Consider the following 17,672-nt stretch of genomic DNA (forward strand, 5'->3'; position numbering starts at 1 on the left):
ATATATAGAGGAGATAACAGGTAATGTACAGCAGGGGGGCGCTCTCTAATCACAGTGTTATATATATAGAGGAGATAGCAGGTAATGTACAGCAGGGGGCGCTCTCTAATCACAGTGTTATATATATATATATATATATATATATATATAGAGGAGATAGCAGGTAATGTACAGCAGGGGGCGCTCTCTAATCACAGTGTTATATATATATATATATATATAGAGGAGATAGCAGGTAATGTACAGCAGGGGGCGCTCTATACTCACAGTGTTATATATATAGAGGAGATAGCAGGTAATGTACAGCAGGGGGCGCTCTCTAATCACAGTGTTATATATATATATAGAGGAGATAGCAGGTAATGTACAGCAGGGGGCGCTCTCTACTCACAGTGTTATATATATAGAGGAGATAGCAGGTAATGTACAGCAGGGGGCGCTCTCTAATCACAGTGTTATATATATATATAGAGGAGATAGCAGGTAATGTACAGCAGGGGGCGCTCTCTAATCACAGTGTTATATATATATATATATATAGGAGATAGCAGGTAATGTACAGCAGGGGGCGCTCTCTAATCACAGTGTTATATATATAGAGGAGATAGCAGGTAATGTACAGCAGGGGGCGCTCTCTAATCACAGTGTTACATATAGAGGAGATAGCAGGTAATGTACAGCAGGGGGCGCTCTCTAATCACAGTGTTATATATATATAGTTATATATATATAGAGGAGATAGCAGGTAATGTACAGCAGGGGGCGCTCTCTAATCACAGTGTTATATATATAGAGGAGATAGCAGGTAATGTACAGCAGGGGGCGCTCTCTAATCACAGTGTTATATATATAGAGGAGATAACAGGTAATGTACAGCAGGGGGCGCTCTCTAATCACAGTGTTATATATATATAGAGGGGATAGCAGGTAATGTACAGCAGGGGGCGCTCTCTAATCACAGTGTTATATATATAGAGAGGAGATAGCAGGTAATGTACAGCAGGGGGCGCTCTCTAATCACAGTGTTATATATATATATATATAGAGGAGATAGCAGGTAATGTACAGCAGGGGGCGCACTCTAATCACAGTGTTATATATATATAGAGGAGATAGCAGGTAATGTACAGCAGGGGGCGCTCTCTAATCACAGTGTTATATATATATAGAGGAGATAGCAGGTAATGTACAGCAGGGGGCGCTCTCTAATCACAGTGTTATATATATAGAGGAGATAGCAGGTAATGTACAGCAGGGGGCGCTCTCTAATCACACTGTTATATATATATATAGAGAGATAGCAGGTAATGTACAGCAGGGGGCGCTCTCTAATCACAGTGTTATATATATAGAGAGGAGATAGCAGGTAATGTACAGCAGGGGGCGCTCTCTAATCACAGTGTTATATATATAGAGGAGATAGCAGGTAATGTACAGCAGGGGGCGCTCTCTTATCACAGTGTTATATATATATATAGAGAGGAGATAGCAGGTAATGTACAGCAGGGGGCGCTCTCTAATCAGTGTTATATATATAGAGAGGAGATAGCAGGTAATGTACAGCAGGGGGCGCTCTCTAATCACAGCGTTATATATATAGAGGAGATAGCAGGTAATGTACAGCAGGGGGCGCTCTCTTATCACAGTGTTATATATATAGAGAGGAGATAGCAGGTAATGTACAGCAGGGGGCGCACTCTAATCACAGTGTTATATATATGGAGAGGAGATAGCAGGTAATGTACAGCAGGGGGCGCTCTCTAATCACAGTGTTATATATATAGAGGAGATAGCAGGTAATGTACAGCAGGGGGCGCTCTCTAATCACAGTGTTATATATATATATAGAGGAGATAGCAGGTAATGTACAGCAGGGGGCGCTCTCTAATCACAGTGTTATATATATATAGAGAGGAGATAGCAGGTTATGTACAGCAGGGGGCGCTCTCTAATCACAGTGTTATATATATAGAGGAGATAGCATGTAATGTACAGCAGGGGGCGCTCTCTAATCACAGTGTTATATATATATATAGAGGAGATAACAGGTAATGTACAGCAGGGGGCGCTCTCTAATCACAGTGTTATATATATAGAGGAGATAACAGGTCATGTACAGCAGGGGGCGCTCTCTAATCACAGTGTTATATATATATAGAGGAGATAACAGGTAATGTACAGCACGGGGCGCTCTCTAATCACAGTGTTATATATGTAGAGAGGAGATAGCAGGTAATGTACAGCAGGGGGCGCACTCTAATCACAGTGTTATATATATAGAGAGGAGATAGCAGGTAATGTACAGCAGGGGGCGCTCTCTAATCACAGTGTTATATATATATAGAGGAGATAGCAGGTAATGTACAGCAGGGGGCGCTCTCTAATCACAGTGTTATATATATATAGAGGAGATAGCAGGTAATGTACGGCAGGGGGCGCTCTCTAATCACAGTGTTATATATATATAGAGGAGATAGCAGGTAATGTACAGCAGGGGGCGCTCTGTAATCACAGTGTTATATATATATAGAGGAGATAGCAGGTAATGTACAGCAGGGGGCGCTCTCTAATCACAGTGTTCTATATATAGAGGAGATAACAGGTAATGTACAGCAGGGGGCGCTCTCTAATCACAGTGTTATATATATATATAGAGGAGATAACAGGTAATGTACAGCAGGGGGCGCTCTCTAATCACAGTGTAATATATATATAGAGGAGATAACAGGTAATGTACAGCAGGGGGCGCTCTCTAATCACAGTGTTCTATATATAGAGGAGATAACAGGTAATGTACAGCAGGGGGCGCTCTCTAATCACAGTGTTATATATATAGAGGAGATAGCAGGTAATGTACAGCAGGGGGCGCTCTCTAATCACAGTGTTATATATATATATATATATATATATATATATATATAGAGGAGATAGCAGGTAATGTACAGCAGGGGCGCTCTCTAATCACAGTGTTATATATATATATATATATATATATATATATATATAGAGGAGATAGCAGGTAATGTACAGCAGGGGGCGCTCTCTAATCACAGTGTTATATATATAGAGGAGATAGCAGGTAATGTACAGCAGGGGGCGCTCTCTAATCACAGTGTTATATATAGAGGAGATAGCAGGTAATGTACAGCAGGGGGCGCTCTCTAATCACAGTGTTATATATATATAGAGGAGATAGCAGGTAATGTACAGCAGGGGGCGCTCTCTAATCACAGTGTTATATATATAGAGGAGATAGCAGGTAATGTACAGCAGGGGGCGCTCTCTAATCACAGTGTTATATATAGAGAGGAGATAGCAGGTAATGTACAGCAGGGGCGCTCTCTAATCACAGTGTTATATATATATATAGAGGAGATAACAGGTAATGTACATCAGGGGCGCTCTTTAATCACAGTGTTATATATATATAGAGGAGATAGCAGGTAATGTACAGCAGGGGGCGCTCTCTACTCACAGTGTTATATATATAGAGGAGATAGCAGGTAATGTACAGCAGGGGGCGCTCTCTAATCACAGTGTTATATATATATATAGAGGAGATAGCAGGTAATGTACAGCAGGGGGCGCTCTCTAATCACAGTGTTATATATATAGAGGAGATAGCAGGTAATGTACAGGAGGGGGCGCTCTCTAATCACAGTGTTATATATATATAGAGGAGATAGCAGGTAATGTACAGCAGGGGGCGCTCTCTAATCACAGTGTTATATATATATATAGAGGAGATAGCAGGTAATGTACAGCAGGGGGCGCTCTCTAATCACAGTGTTATATATATAGAGGAGATAGCATGTAATGTACAGCAGGGGGCGCTCTCTAATCACAGTGTTATATATATATATAGAGGAGATAACAGGTAATGTACAGCAGGGGGCGCTCTCTAATCACAGTGTTATATATATAGAGGAGATAAGAGGTCATGTACAGCAGGGGGCGCTCTCTAATCACAGTGTTATATATATATAGAGGAGATAACAGGTAATGTACAGCACGGGGCGCTCTCTAATCACAGTGTTATATATATAGAGAGGAGATAGCAGGTAATGTACAGCAGGGGGCGCACTCTAATCACAGTGTTATATATATAGAGAGGAGATAGCAGGTAATGTACAGCAGGGGGCGCTCTCTAATCACAGTGTTATATATATATAGAGGAGATAGCAGGTAATGTACAGCAGGGGGCGCTCTGTAATCACAGTGTTATATATATATATATAGAGGAGATAGCAGGTAATGTACAGCAGGGGGCGCTCTCTAATCACAGTGTTATATATATATATAGAGGAGATAGCAGGTAATGTACAGCAGGGGGCGCTCTCTAATCACAGTGTTATATATATAGAGGAGATAGCAGGTAATGTACAGCAGGGGGCGCTCTCTAATCACAGTGTAATATATATATAGAGGAGATAACAGGTAATGTACAGCAGGGGGCGCTCTCTAATCACAGTGTTCTATATATAGAGGAGATAACAGGTAATGTACAGCAGGGGGCGCTCTCTAATCACAGTGTTATATATATAGAGGAGATAGCAGGTAATGTACAGCAGGGGGCGCTCTCTAATCACAGTGTTATATATATATATATATATATAGAGGAGATAGCAGGTAATGTACAGCAGGGGGCGCTCTCTAATCACAGTGTTATATATATAGAGGAGATAGCAGGTAATGTACAGCAGGGGGCGCTCTCTAATCACAGTGTTATATATAGAGGAGATAGCAGGTAATGTACAGCAGGGGGCGCTCTCTAATCACAGTGTTATATATATATAGAGGAGATAGCAGGTAATGTACAGCAGGGGGCGCTCTCTAATCAGTGTTATATATATATAGAGGAGATAGCAGGTAATGTACAGCAGGGGGCGCTCTCTAATCACAGTGTTATATATATAGAGGAGATAGCAGGTAATGTACAGCAGGGGGCGCTCTCTAATCACAGTGTTATATATATAGAGGAGATAGCAGGTAATGTACAGCAGGGGGCGCTCTCTAATCACAGTGTTATATATATAGAGGAGATAGCAGGTAATGTACAGCAGGGGGCGCTCTCTAATCACAGTGTTATATATATATATAGAGGAGATAACAGGTAATGTACAGCAGGGGGCGCTCTCTAATCACAGTGTTATATATATAGAGGAGATAACAGGTCATATACAGCAGGGGGCGCTCTCTAATCACAGTGTTATATATATATAGAGGAGATAGCAGGTAATGTACAGCAGGGGGCGCTCTCTAATCACAGTGTTATATATATATAGAGAGGAGATAGCAGGTAATGTACAGCAGGGGGCGCTCTCTAATCACAGTGTTATATATATAGAGGAGATAGCAGGTAATGTACAGCAGGGGGCGCTCTCTAATCACAGTGTTATATATATAGAGGAGATAGCAGGTAATGTACAGCAGGGGGCGCTCTCTAATCACAGTGTTATATATATAGAGGAGATAACAGGCAATCACAGTGTTATATATATAGAGGAGATAGCAGGTAATGTACAGCAGGGGGCGCTCTCTAATCACAGTGTTATATATATATATATAGAGGAGATAGCAGGTAATGTACAGCAGGGGGCGCTCTCTAATCACAGTGTTATATATATATAGAGGAGATAGCAGGTAATGTACGGCAGGGGGCGCTCTCTAATCAGTGTTATATATATATATAGAGGAGATAACAGGTAATGTACAGCAGGGGGCGCTCTCTAATCACAGTGTTATATATATAGAGGAGATAGCAGGTAATGTACAGCAGGGGGCGCTCTCTAATCACACTGTTATATATATATATATATAGAGGAGATAGCAGGTAATGTACGGCAGGGGGCGCTCTCTAATCACACTGTTATATATATATATATATATATAGAGGAGATAGCAGGTAATGTACAGCAGGGGGCGCTCTCTAATCACAGTGTTATATATATAGAGGAGATAGCAGGTAATGTACAGCAGGGGCGCTCTCTAATCACAGTGTTATATATATAGAGAGGAGATAGCAGGTAATGTACAGCAGGGGGCGCTCTCTAATCACAGTGTTATATATATATATATATAGAGGAGATAGCAGGTAATGTACAGCAGGGGGCGCTCTCTAATCACAGTGTTATATATATAGAGGAGATAGCAGGTAATGTACAGCAGGGGGCGCTCTCTAATCACAGTGTTATATATATAGAGGAGATATCAGGTAATGTACAGCAGGGGGCGCTCTCTAATCACAGTGTTATATATATATAGAGGAGATAGCAGGTAATGTACAGCAGGGGGCGCTCTCTAATCACAGTGTTATATATATATATAGAGGAGATAGCAGGTAATGTACAGCAGGGGGCGCTCTCTAATCACAGTGTTATATATATATATATATATAGAGGAGATAACAGGTAATGTACAGCAGGGGGCGCTCTCTAATCACAGTGTTATATATATAGAGGAGATAGCAGGTAATGTACAGCAGGGGGCGCTCTCTAATCACAGTGTTATATATATAGAGAGGAGATAGCAGGTAATGTACAGCAGGGGGCGCTCTCTAATCACAGTGTTATATATATATAGAGGAGATAACAGGTAATGTACAGCAGGGGGCGCTCTCTAATCACAGTGTTATATATATATAGAGGAGATAGCAGGTAATGTACAGCAGGGGGCGCTCTCTAATCAGTGTTATATATATAGAGGAGATAGCAGGTAATGTACAGCAGGGGGCGCTCTCTAATCACAGTGTTATATATATAGAGGAGATAGCAGGTAATGTACAGCAGGGGGCGCTCTCTAATCACAGTGTTATATATATAGAGGAGATAGCAGGTAATGTACAGCAGGGGGCGCTCTCTAATCACAGTGTTATATATATAGAGGAGATAGCAGGTAATGTACAGCAGGGGGCGCTCTCTAATCACAGTGTTATATATATATATAGAGGAGATAACAGGTAATGTACAGCAGGGGGCGCTCTCTAATCACAGTGTTATATATATAGAGGAGATAACAGGTCATATACAGCAGGGGGCGCTCTCTAATCACAGTGTTATATATATATAGAGGAGATAGCAGGTAATGTACAGCAGGGGGCGCTCTCTAATCACAGTGTTATATATATAGAGAGAGGAGATAGCAGGTAATGTACAGCAGGGGGCGCTCTCTAATCACAGTGTTATATATATAGAGGAGATAGCAGGTAATGTACAGCAGGGGGCGCTCTCTAATCACAGTGTTATATATATAGAGGAGATAGCAGGTAATGTACAGCAGGGGGCGCTCTCTAATCACAGTGTTATATATATAGAGGAGATAACAGGCAATCACAGTGTTATATATATAGAGGAGATAGCAGGTAATGTACAGCAGGGGGCGCTCTCTAATCACAGTGTTATATATATATATAGAGGAGATAGCCGGTAATGTACAGCAGGGGGCGCTCTCTAATCACAGTGTTATATATATATAGAGGAGATAGCAGGTAATGTACGGCAGGGGGCGCTCTCTAATCAGTGTTATATATATATATAGAGGAGATAACAGGTAATGTACAGCAGGGGGCGCTCTCTAATCACAGTGTTATATATATAGAGGAGATAGCAGGTAATGTACAGCAGGGGGCGCTCTCTAATCACACTGTTATATATATATATATATAGAGGAGATAGCAGGTAATGTACGGCAGGGGGCGCTCTCTAATCACACTGTTATATATATATATATATATAGAGGAGATAGCAGGTAATGTACAGCAGGGGGCGCTCTCTAATCACAGTGTTATATATATAGAGGAGATAGCAGGTAATGTACAGCAGGGGGCGCTCTCTAATCACAGTGTTATATATATAGAGAGGAGATAGCAGGTAATGTACAGCAGGGGGCGCTCTCTAATCACAGTGTTATATATATATATATAGAGGAGATAGCAGGTAATGTACAGCAGGGGGCGCTCTCTAATCACAGTGTTATATATATAGAGGAGATAGCAGGTAATGTACAGCAGGGGGCGCTCTCTAATCACAGTGTTATATATATAGAGGAGATATCAGGTAATGTACAGCAGGGGGCGCTCTCTAATCACAGTGTTATATATATATAGAGGAGATAGCAGGTAATGTACAGCAGGGGGCGCTCTCTAATCACAGTGTTATATATATATATAGAGGAGATAGCAGGTAATGTACAGCAGGGGGCGCTCTCTAATCACAGTGTTATATATATATATAGAGGAGATAACAGGTAATGTACAGCAGGGGGCGCTCTCTAATCACAGTGTTATATATATAGAGGAGATAGCAGGTAATGTACAGCAGGGGGCGCTCTCTAATCACAGTGTTATATATATAGAGGAGATATCAGGTAATGTACAGCAGGGGGCGCTCTCTAATCACAGTGTTATATATATATAGAGGAGATAGCAGGTAATGTACAGCAGGGGGCGCTCTCTAATCACAGTGTTATATATATATATAGAGGAGATAGCAGGTAATGTACAGCAGGGGGCGCTCTCTAATCACAGTGTTATATATATATATAGAGGAGATAACAGGTAATGTACAGCAGGGGGCGCTCTCTAATCACAGTGTTATATATATAGAGAGGAGATAGCAGGTAATGTACAGCAGGGGGCGCTCTCTAATCACAGTGTTATATATATATAGAGGAGATAGCAGGTAATGTACAGCAGGGGGCGCTCTCTAATCACAGTGTTATATATATAGAGGAGATAACAGGTAATGTACAGCAGGGGGCGCTCTCTAATCACAGTGTTATATATATATAGAGGGGATAGCAGGTAATGTACAGCAGGGGGCGCTCTCTAATCACAGTGTTATATATATAGAGAGGAGATAGCAGGTAATGTACAGCAGGGGGCGCTCTCTAATCACAGTGTTATATATATAGAGGAGATAGCAGGTAATGTACAGCAGGGGGCGCTCTCTAATCACAGTGTTATATATATATATAGAGGAGATAGCAGGTAATGTACAGCAGGGGGCGCTCTCTAATCACAGTGTTATATATATATATAGAGGAGATAACAGGTAATGTACAGCAGGGGGCGCTCTCTAATCACAGTGTTATATATATAGAGAGGAGATAGCAGGTAATGTACAGCAGGGGGCGCTCTCTAATCACAGTGTTATATATATATAGAGGAGATAGCAGGTAATGTACAGCAGGGGGCGCTCTCTAATCACAGTGTTATATATATAGAGGAGATAACAGGTAATGTACAGCAGGGGGCGCTCTCTAATCACAGTGTTATATATATATAGAGGGGATAGCAGGTAATGTACAGCAGGGGGCGCTCTCTAATCACAGTGTTATATATATAGAGAGGAGATAGCAGGTAATGTACAGCAGGGGGCGCTCTCTAATCACAGTGTTATATATATAGAGGAGATAGCAGGTAATGTACAGCAGGGGGCGCTCTCTAATCACAGTGTTATATATATATATATAGAGGAGATAGCAGGTAATGTACAGCAGGGGGCGCACTCTAATCACAGTGTTATATATATATATATATAGAGGAGATAGCAGGTAATGTACAGCAGGGGGCGCTCTCTAATCACAGTGTTATATATAGAGGAGATAGCAGGTAATGTACAGCAGGGGGCGCTCTCTAATCACAGTGTTATATATATAGAGAGGAGATAGCAGGTAATGTACAGCAGGGGGCGCTCTCTAATCACAGTGTTATATATATATAGAGGAGATAACAGGTAATGTACAGCAGGGGGCGCTCTCTAATCACAGTGTTATATATATATATAGAGGAGATAGCAGGTAATGTACAGCAGGGGGCGCTCTCTAATCACACTGTTATATATATATAGAGGAGATAGCAGGTAATGTACAGCAGGGGGCGCTCTCTAATCACAGTGTTATATATATAGAGAGGAGATAGCAGGTAATGTACAGCAGGGGGCGCTCTCTAATCACAGTGTTATATATATATAGAGGAGATAGCAGGTAATGTACAGCAGGGGGCGCTCTCTTATCACAGTGTTATATATATATAGAGAGGAGATAGCAGGTAATGTACAGCAGGGGGCGCTCTCTAATCACAGTGTTATATATATAGAGAGGAGATAGCAGGTAATGTACAGCAGGGGGCGCTCTCTAATCACAGTGTTATATATATAGAGGAGATAGCAGGTAATGTACAGCAGGGGGCGCTCTCTAATCACAGTGTTATATATATATATAGAGGAGATAACAGGTAATGTACAGCAGGGGGCGCTCTCTAATCACAGTGTTATATATATATAGAGGAGATAGCAGGTAATGTACAGCAGGGGGCGCTCTCTAATCACAGTGTTCTATATATAGAGGAGATAGCAGGTAATGTACAGCAGGGGGCGCTCTCTTATCACAGTGTTATATATATAGAGAGGAGATAGCAGGTAATGTACAGCAGGGGGCGCACTCTAATCACAGTGTTATATATATAGAGAGGAGATAGCAGGTAATGTACAGCAGGGGGCGCTCTCTAATCACAGTGTTATATATATAGAGGAGATAGCAGGTAATGTACAGCAGGGGGCGCTCTCTAATCACAGTGTTATATATATATATATAGAGGAGATAGCAGGTAATGTACAGCAGGGGGCGCTCTCTAATCACAGTGTTATATATATATATAGAGGAGATAGCAGGTAATGTACAGCAGGGGGCGCTCTCTAATCACAGTGTTATATATATAGAGGAGATAGCAGGTAATGTACAGCAGGGGGCGCTCTCTAATCACAGTGTTATATATATATATATAGAGGAGATAACAGGTAATGTACAGCAGGGGGCGCTCTCTAATCACAGTGTTATATATATAGAGGAGATAACAGGTCATGTACAGCAGGGGGCGCTCTCTAATCACAGTGTTATATATATATAGAGGAGATAACAGGTAATGTACAGCACGGGGCGCTCTCTAATCACAGTGTTATATATATAGAGAGGAGATAGCAGGTAATGTACAGCAGGGGGCGCACTCTAATCACAGTGTTATATAGAGAGGAGATAGCAGGTAATGTACAGCAGGGGGCGCTCTCTAATCACAGTGTTATATATATATATAGAGGAGATAGCAGGTAATGTACAGCAGGGGGCGCTCTGTAATCACAGTGTTATATATATATAGAGGAGATAGCAGGTAATGTACAGCAGGGGGCGCTCTCTAATCACAGTGTTATATATATATATATATATATATATATATATATATATATATAGAGGAGATAGCAGGTAATGTACAGCAGGGGGCGCACTCTAATCACAGTGTTATATATAGAGGAGATAACAGGTAATGTACAGCAGGGGGCGCTCTCTAATCACAGTGTTATATATATATATATATATAGAGGAGATAGCAGGTAATGTACAGCAGGGGGCGCTCTCTAATCACAGTGTAATATATATATATAGAGGAGATAACAGGTAATGTATAGCAGGGGGCGCTCTCTAATCACAGTGTTCTATATACAGAGGAGATAACAGGTAATGTACAGCAGGGGGGCGCTCTCTAATCACAGTGTTATATATATAGAGGAGATAGCAGGTAATGTACAGCAGGGGGCGCTCTCTAATCACAGTGTTATATATATATATATATATATATATATATAGAGGAGATAGCAGGTAATGTACAGCAGGGGGCGCTCTCTAATCACAGTGTTATATATATATATATATATATATATATATATAGAGGAGATAGCAGGTAATGTACAGCAGGGGGCGCTCTCTAATCACAGTGTTATATATATAGAGGAGATAGCAGGTAATGTACAGCAGGGGGCGCTCTATAATCACAGTGTTATATATAGAGGAGATAGCAGGTAATGTACAGCAGGGGGCGCTCTCTAATCACAGTGTTATATATATAGAGGAGATAGCAGGTAATGTACAGCAGGGGGCGCTCTCTAATCACAGTGTTATATATATAGAGGAGATAGCAGGTAATGTACAGCAGGGGGCGCTCTCTAATCACAGTGTTTTATATATATATATATAGAGGAGATAACAGGTAATGTACAGCAGGGGGCGCTCTTTAATCACAGTGTTATATATATATATAGAGGAGATAGCAGGTAATGTACAGCAGGGGGCGCTCTCTACTCACAGTGTTATATATATAGAGGAGATAGCAGGTAATGTACAGCAGGGGGCGCTCTCTAATCACAGTGTTATATATATATATAGAGGAGATAGCAGGTAATGTACAGCAGGGGGCGCTCTCTAATCACAGTGTTATATATATAGAGGAGATAGCAGGTAATGTACAGCAGGGGGCGCTCTCTAATCACAGTGTTATATATATATAGAGGAGATAGCAGGTAATGTACAGCAGGGGGCGCTCTCTAATCACAGTGTTATATATATATATATATATATATAGGAGATAGCAGGTAATGTACAGCAGGGGGCGCTCTCTAATCACAGTGTTATATATATAGAGGAGATAGCAGGTAATGTACAGCAGGGGGCGCTCTCTAATCACAGTGTTACATATAGAGGAGATAGCAGGTAATGTACAGCAGGGGGCGCTCTCTAATCACAGTGTTATATATATATAGTTATATATATATATAGAGGAGATAGCAGGTAATGTACAGCAGGGGGCGCTCTCTAATCACAGTGTTATATATATAGAGGAGATAGCAGGTAATGTACAGCAGGGGGCGCTCTCTAATCACAGTGTTATATATATAGAGGAGATAACAGGTAATGTACAGCAGGGGGCGCTCTCTAATCACAGTGTTATATATATATAGAGGGGATAGCAGGTAATGTACAGCAGGGGGCGCTCTCTAATCACAGTGTTATATATATAGAGAGGAGATAGCAGGTAATGTACAGCAGGGGGCGCTCTCTAATCACAGTGTTATATATATAGAGGAGATAGCAGGTAATGTACAGCAGGGGGCGCTCTCTAATCACAGTGTTATATATATATATAGAGGAGATAGCAGGTAATGTACAGCAGGGGGCGCACTCTAATCACAGTGTTATATATATATATAGAGGAGATAGCAGGTAATGTACAGCAGGGGGCGCTCTCTAATCACAGTGTTATATATATATAGAGGAGATAGCAGGTAATGTACAGCAGGGGGCGCTCTCTAATCACAGTGTTATATATATATATAGAGGAGATAGCAGGTAATGTACAGCAGGGGGCGCTCTCTAATCACACTGTTATATATATATATAGAGGAGATAGCAGGTAATGTACAGCAGGGGGCGCTCTCTAATCACAGTGTTATATATATAGAGAGGAGATAGCAGGTAATGTACAGCAGGGGGCGCTCTCTAATCACAGTGTTATATATATAGAGGAGATAGCAGGTAATGTACAGCAGGGGGCGCTCTCTTATCACAGTGTTATATATATATATAGAGAGGAGATAGCAGGTAATGTACAGCAGGGGGCGCTCTCTAATCAGTGTTATATATATAGAGAGGAGATAGCAGGTAATGTACAGCAGGGGGCGCTCTCTAATCACAGCGTTATATATATAGAGGAGATAGCAGGTAATGTACAGCAGGGGGCGCTCTCTTATCACAGTGTTATATATATAGAGAGGAGATAGCAGGTAATGTACAGCAGGGGGCGCACTCTAATCACAGTGTTATATATATGGAGAGGAGATAGCAGGTAATGTACAGCAGGGGGCGCTCTCTAATCACAGTGTTATATATATAGAGGAGATAGCAGGTAATGTACAGCAGGGGGCGCTCTCTAATCACAGTGTTATATATATAGAGGAGATAACAGGTCATGTACAGCAGGGGGCGCTCTCTAATCACAGTGTTATATATATATAGAGGAGATAACAGGTAATGTACAGCACGGGGCGCTCTCTAATCACAGTGTTATATATATAGAGAGGAGATAGCAGGTAATGTACAGCAGGGGGCGCACTCTAATCACAGTGTTATATATATAGAGAGGAGATAGCAGGTAATGTACAGCAGGGGGCGCTCTCTAATCACAGTGTTATATATATATATAGAGGAGATAGCAGGTAATGTACAGCAGGGGGCGCTCTCTAATCACAGTGTTATATATATATATAGAGGAGATAGCAGGTAATGTACGGCAGGGGGCGCTCTCTAATCACAGTGTTATATATATATATAGAGGAGATAGCAGGTAATGTACAGCAGGGGGCGCTCTGTAATCACAGTGTTATATATATATATAGAGGAGATAGCAGGTAATGTACAGCAGGGGGCGCTCTCTAATCACAGTGTTCTATATATAGAGGAGATAACAGGTAATGTACAGCAGGGGGCGCTCTCTAATCACAGTGTTATATATATATATATAGAGGAGATAACAGGTAATGTACAGCAGGGGGCGCTCTCTAATCACAGTGTAATATATATATAGAGGAGATAACAGGTAATGTACAGCAGGGGGCGCTCTCTAATCACAGTGTTCTATATATAGAGGAGATAACAGGTAATGTACAGCAGGGGGCGCTCTCTAATCACAGTGTTATATATATAGAGGAGATAGCAGGTAATGTACAGCAGGGGGCGCTCTCTAATCACAGTGTTATATATATATATATATATATATATATAGAGGAGATAGCAGGTAATGTACAGCAGGGGGCGCTCTCTAATCACAGTGTTATATATATAGAGGAGATAGCAGGTAATGTACAGCAGGGGGCGCTCTCTAATCACAGTGTTATATATAGAGGAGATAGCAGGTAATGTACAGCAGGGGGCGCTCTCTAATCACAGTGTTATATATATATAGAGGAGATAGCAGGTAATGTACAGCAGGGGGCGCTCTCTAATCACAGTGTTATATATATAGAGGAGATAGCAGGTAATGTACAGCAGGGGGCGCTCTCTAATCACAGTGTTATATATAGAGAGGAGATAGCAGGTAATGTACAGCAGGGGCGCTCTCTAATCACAGTGTTATATATATATATAGAGGAGATAACAGGTAATGTACAGCAGGGGGCGCTCTTTAATCACAGTGTTATATATATATAGAGGAGATAGCAGGTAATGTACAGCAGGGGGCGCTCTCTACTCACAGTGTTATATATATAGAGGAGATAGCAGGTAATGTACAGCAGGGGGCGCTCTCTAATCACAGTGTTATATATATATATAGAGGAGATAGCAGGTAATGTACAGCAGGGGGCGCTCTCTAATCACAGTGTTATATATATAGAGGAGATAGCAGGTAATGTACAGCAGGGGGCGCTCTCTAATCACAGTGTTATATATATATAGAGGAGATAGCAGGTAATGTACAGCAGGGGGCGCTCTCTAATCACAGTGTTATATATATATATAGAGGAGATAGCAGGTAATGTACAGCAGGGGGCGCTCTCTAATCACAGTGTTATATATATAGAGGAGATAGCATGTAATGTACAGCAGGGGGCGCTCTCTAATCACAGTGTTATATATATATATAGAGGAGATAACAGGTAATGTACAGCAGGGGGCGCTCTCTAATCACAGTGTTATATATATAGAGGAGATAACAGGTCATGTACAGCAGGGGGCGCTCTCTAATCACAGTGTTATATATATATAGAGGAGATAACAGGTAATGTACAGCACGGGGCGCTCTCTAATCACAGTGTTATATATATAGAGAGGAGATAGCAGGTAATGTACAGCAGGGGGCGCACTCTAATCACAGTGTTATATATATAGAGAGGAGATAGCAGGTAATGTACAGCAGGGGGCGCTCTCTAATCACAGTGTTATATATATATAGAGGAGATAGCAGGTAATGTACAGCAGGGGGCGCTCTGTAATCACAGTGTTATATATATATATAGAGGAGATAGCAGGTAATGTACAGCAGGGGGCGCTCTCTAATCACAGTGTTATATATATAGAGGAGATAGCAGGTAATGTACAGCAGGGGGCGCTCTCTAATCACAGTGTTATATATATAGAGGAGATAGCAGGTAATGTACAGCAGGGGGCGCTCTCTAATCACAGTGTAATATATATATAGAGGAGATAACAGGTAATGTACAGCAGGGGGCGCTCTCTAATCACAGTGTTCTATATATAGAGGAGATAACAGGTAATGTACAGCAGGGGGCGCTCTCTAATCACAGTGTTATATATATAGAGGAGATAGCAGGTAATGTACAGCAGGGGGCGCTCTCTAATCACAGTGTAATATATATATAGAGGAGATAACAGGTAATGTACAGCAGGGGGCGCTCTCTAATCACAGTGTTCTATATATAGAGGAGATAACAGGTAATGTACAGCAGGGGGCGCTCTCTAATCACAGTGTTATATATATAGAGGAGATAGCAGGTAATGTACAGCAGGGGGCGCTCTCTAATCACAGTGTTATATATATATATATAGAGGAGATAGCAGGTAATGTACAGCAGGGGGCGCTCTCTAATCACAGTGTTATATATATAGAGGAGATAGCAGGTAATGTACAGCAGGGGGCGCTCTCTAATCACAGTGTTATATATAGAGGAGATAGCAGGTAATGTACAGCAGGGGGCGCTCTCTAATCACAGTGTTATATATATATAGAGGAGATAGCAGGTAATGTACAGCAGGGGGCGCTCTCTAATCAGTGTTATATATATAGAGGAGATAGCAGGTAATGTACAGCAGGGGGCGCTCTCTAATCACAGTGTTATATATATAGAGGAGATAGCAGGTAATGTACAGCAGGGGGCGCTCTCTAATCACAGTGTTATATATATATATAGAGGAGATAACAGGTAATGTACAGCAGGGGGCGCTCTTTAATCACAGTGTTATATATATATATAGGAGATAGCAGGTAATGTACAGCAGGGGGCGCTCTCTAATCACAGTGTTATATATATATATAGAGGAGATAGCAGGTAATGTACAGCAGGGGGCGCTCTCTAATCACAGTGTTATATATATAGAGGAGATAGCAGGTAATGTACAGCAGGGGGCGCTCTCTAATCACAGTGTTATATATATATAGAGGAGATAGCAGGTAATGTACAGCAGGGGGCGCTCTCTAATCACAGTGTTATATATATATATATATATATATATATATATATATATATAGGAGATAGCAGGTAATGTACAGCAGGGGGCGCTCTCTAATCACAGTGTTATATATATATAGAGGAGATAGCAGGTAATGTACAGCAGGGGGCGCTCTCTAATCACAGTGTTATATATATATATATATATATATATAGAGGAGATAGCAGGTAATGTACGGCAGGGGGCGCTCTCTAATCACAGTGTTATATATAGAGGAGATAACAGGTAATGTACAGCAGGGGGCGCTCTCTAATCACAGTGTTATATATAGAGAGGAGATAACAGGTAATGTACAGCAGGGGGCGCTCTCTAATCACAGTGTTATATATATAGAGGAGATAACAGGTAATGTACAGCAGGGGGCGCTCTCTAATCACAGTGTTATATATATAGAGGAGATAACAGGTAATGTACAGCAGGGGGCGCTCTCTAATCACAGTGTTATATATATAGAGGAGATAGCAGGTAATGTACGGCAGGGGGCGCTCTCTAATCACAGTGTTATATATATAGAGGAGATAGCAGGTAATGTACAGCAGGGGGCGCTCTCTAATCAGTGTTATATATATAGAGGAGATAGCAGGTAATGTACGGCAGGGGGCGCT

This window comes from Rhinoderma darwinii, unplaced genomic scaffold (assembly GCF_050947455.1).
Source record: "Rhinoderma darwinii isolate aRhiDar2 unplaced genomic scaffold, aRhiDar2.hap1 Scaffold_960, whole genome shotgun sequence".
Classification (NCBI taxonomy): Eukaryota; Metazoa; Chordata; class Amphibia; order Anura; family Rhinodermatidae; genus Rhinoderma; species Rhinoderma darwinii.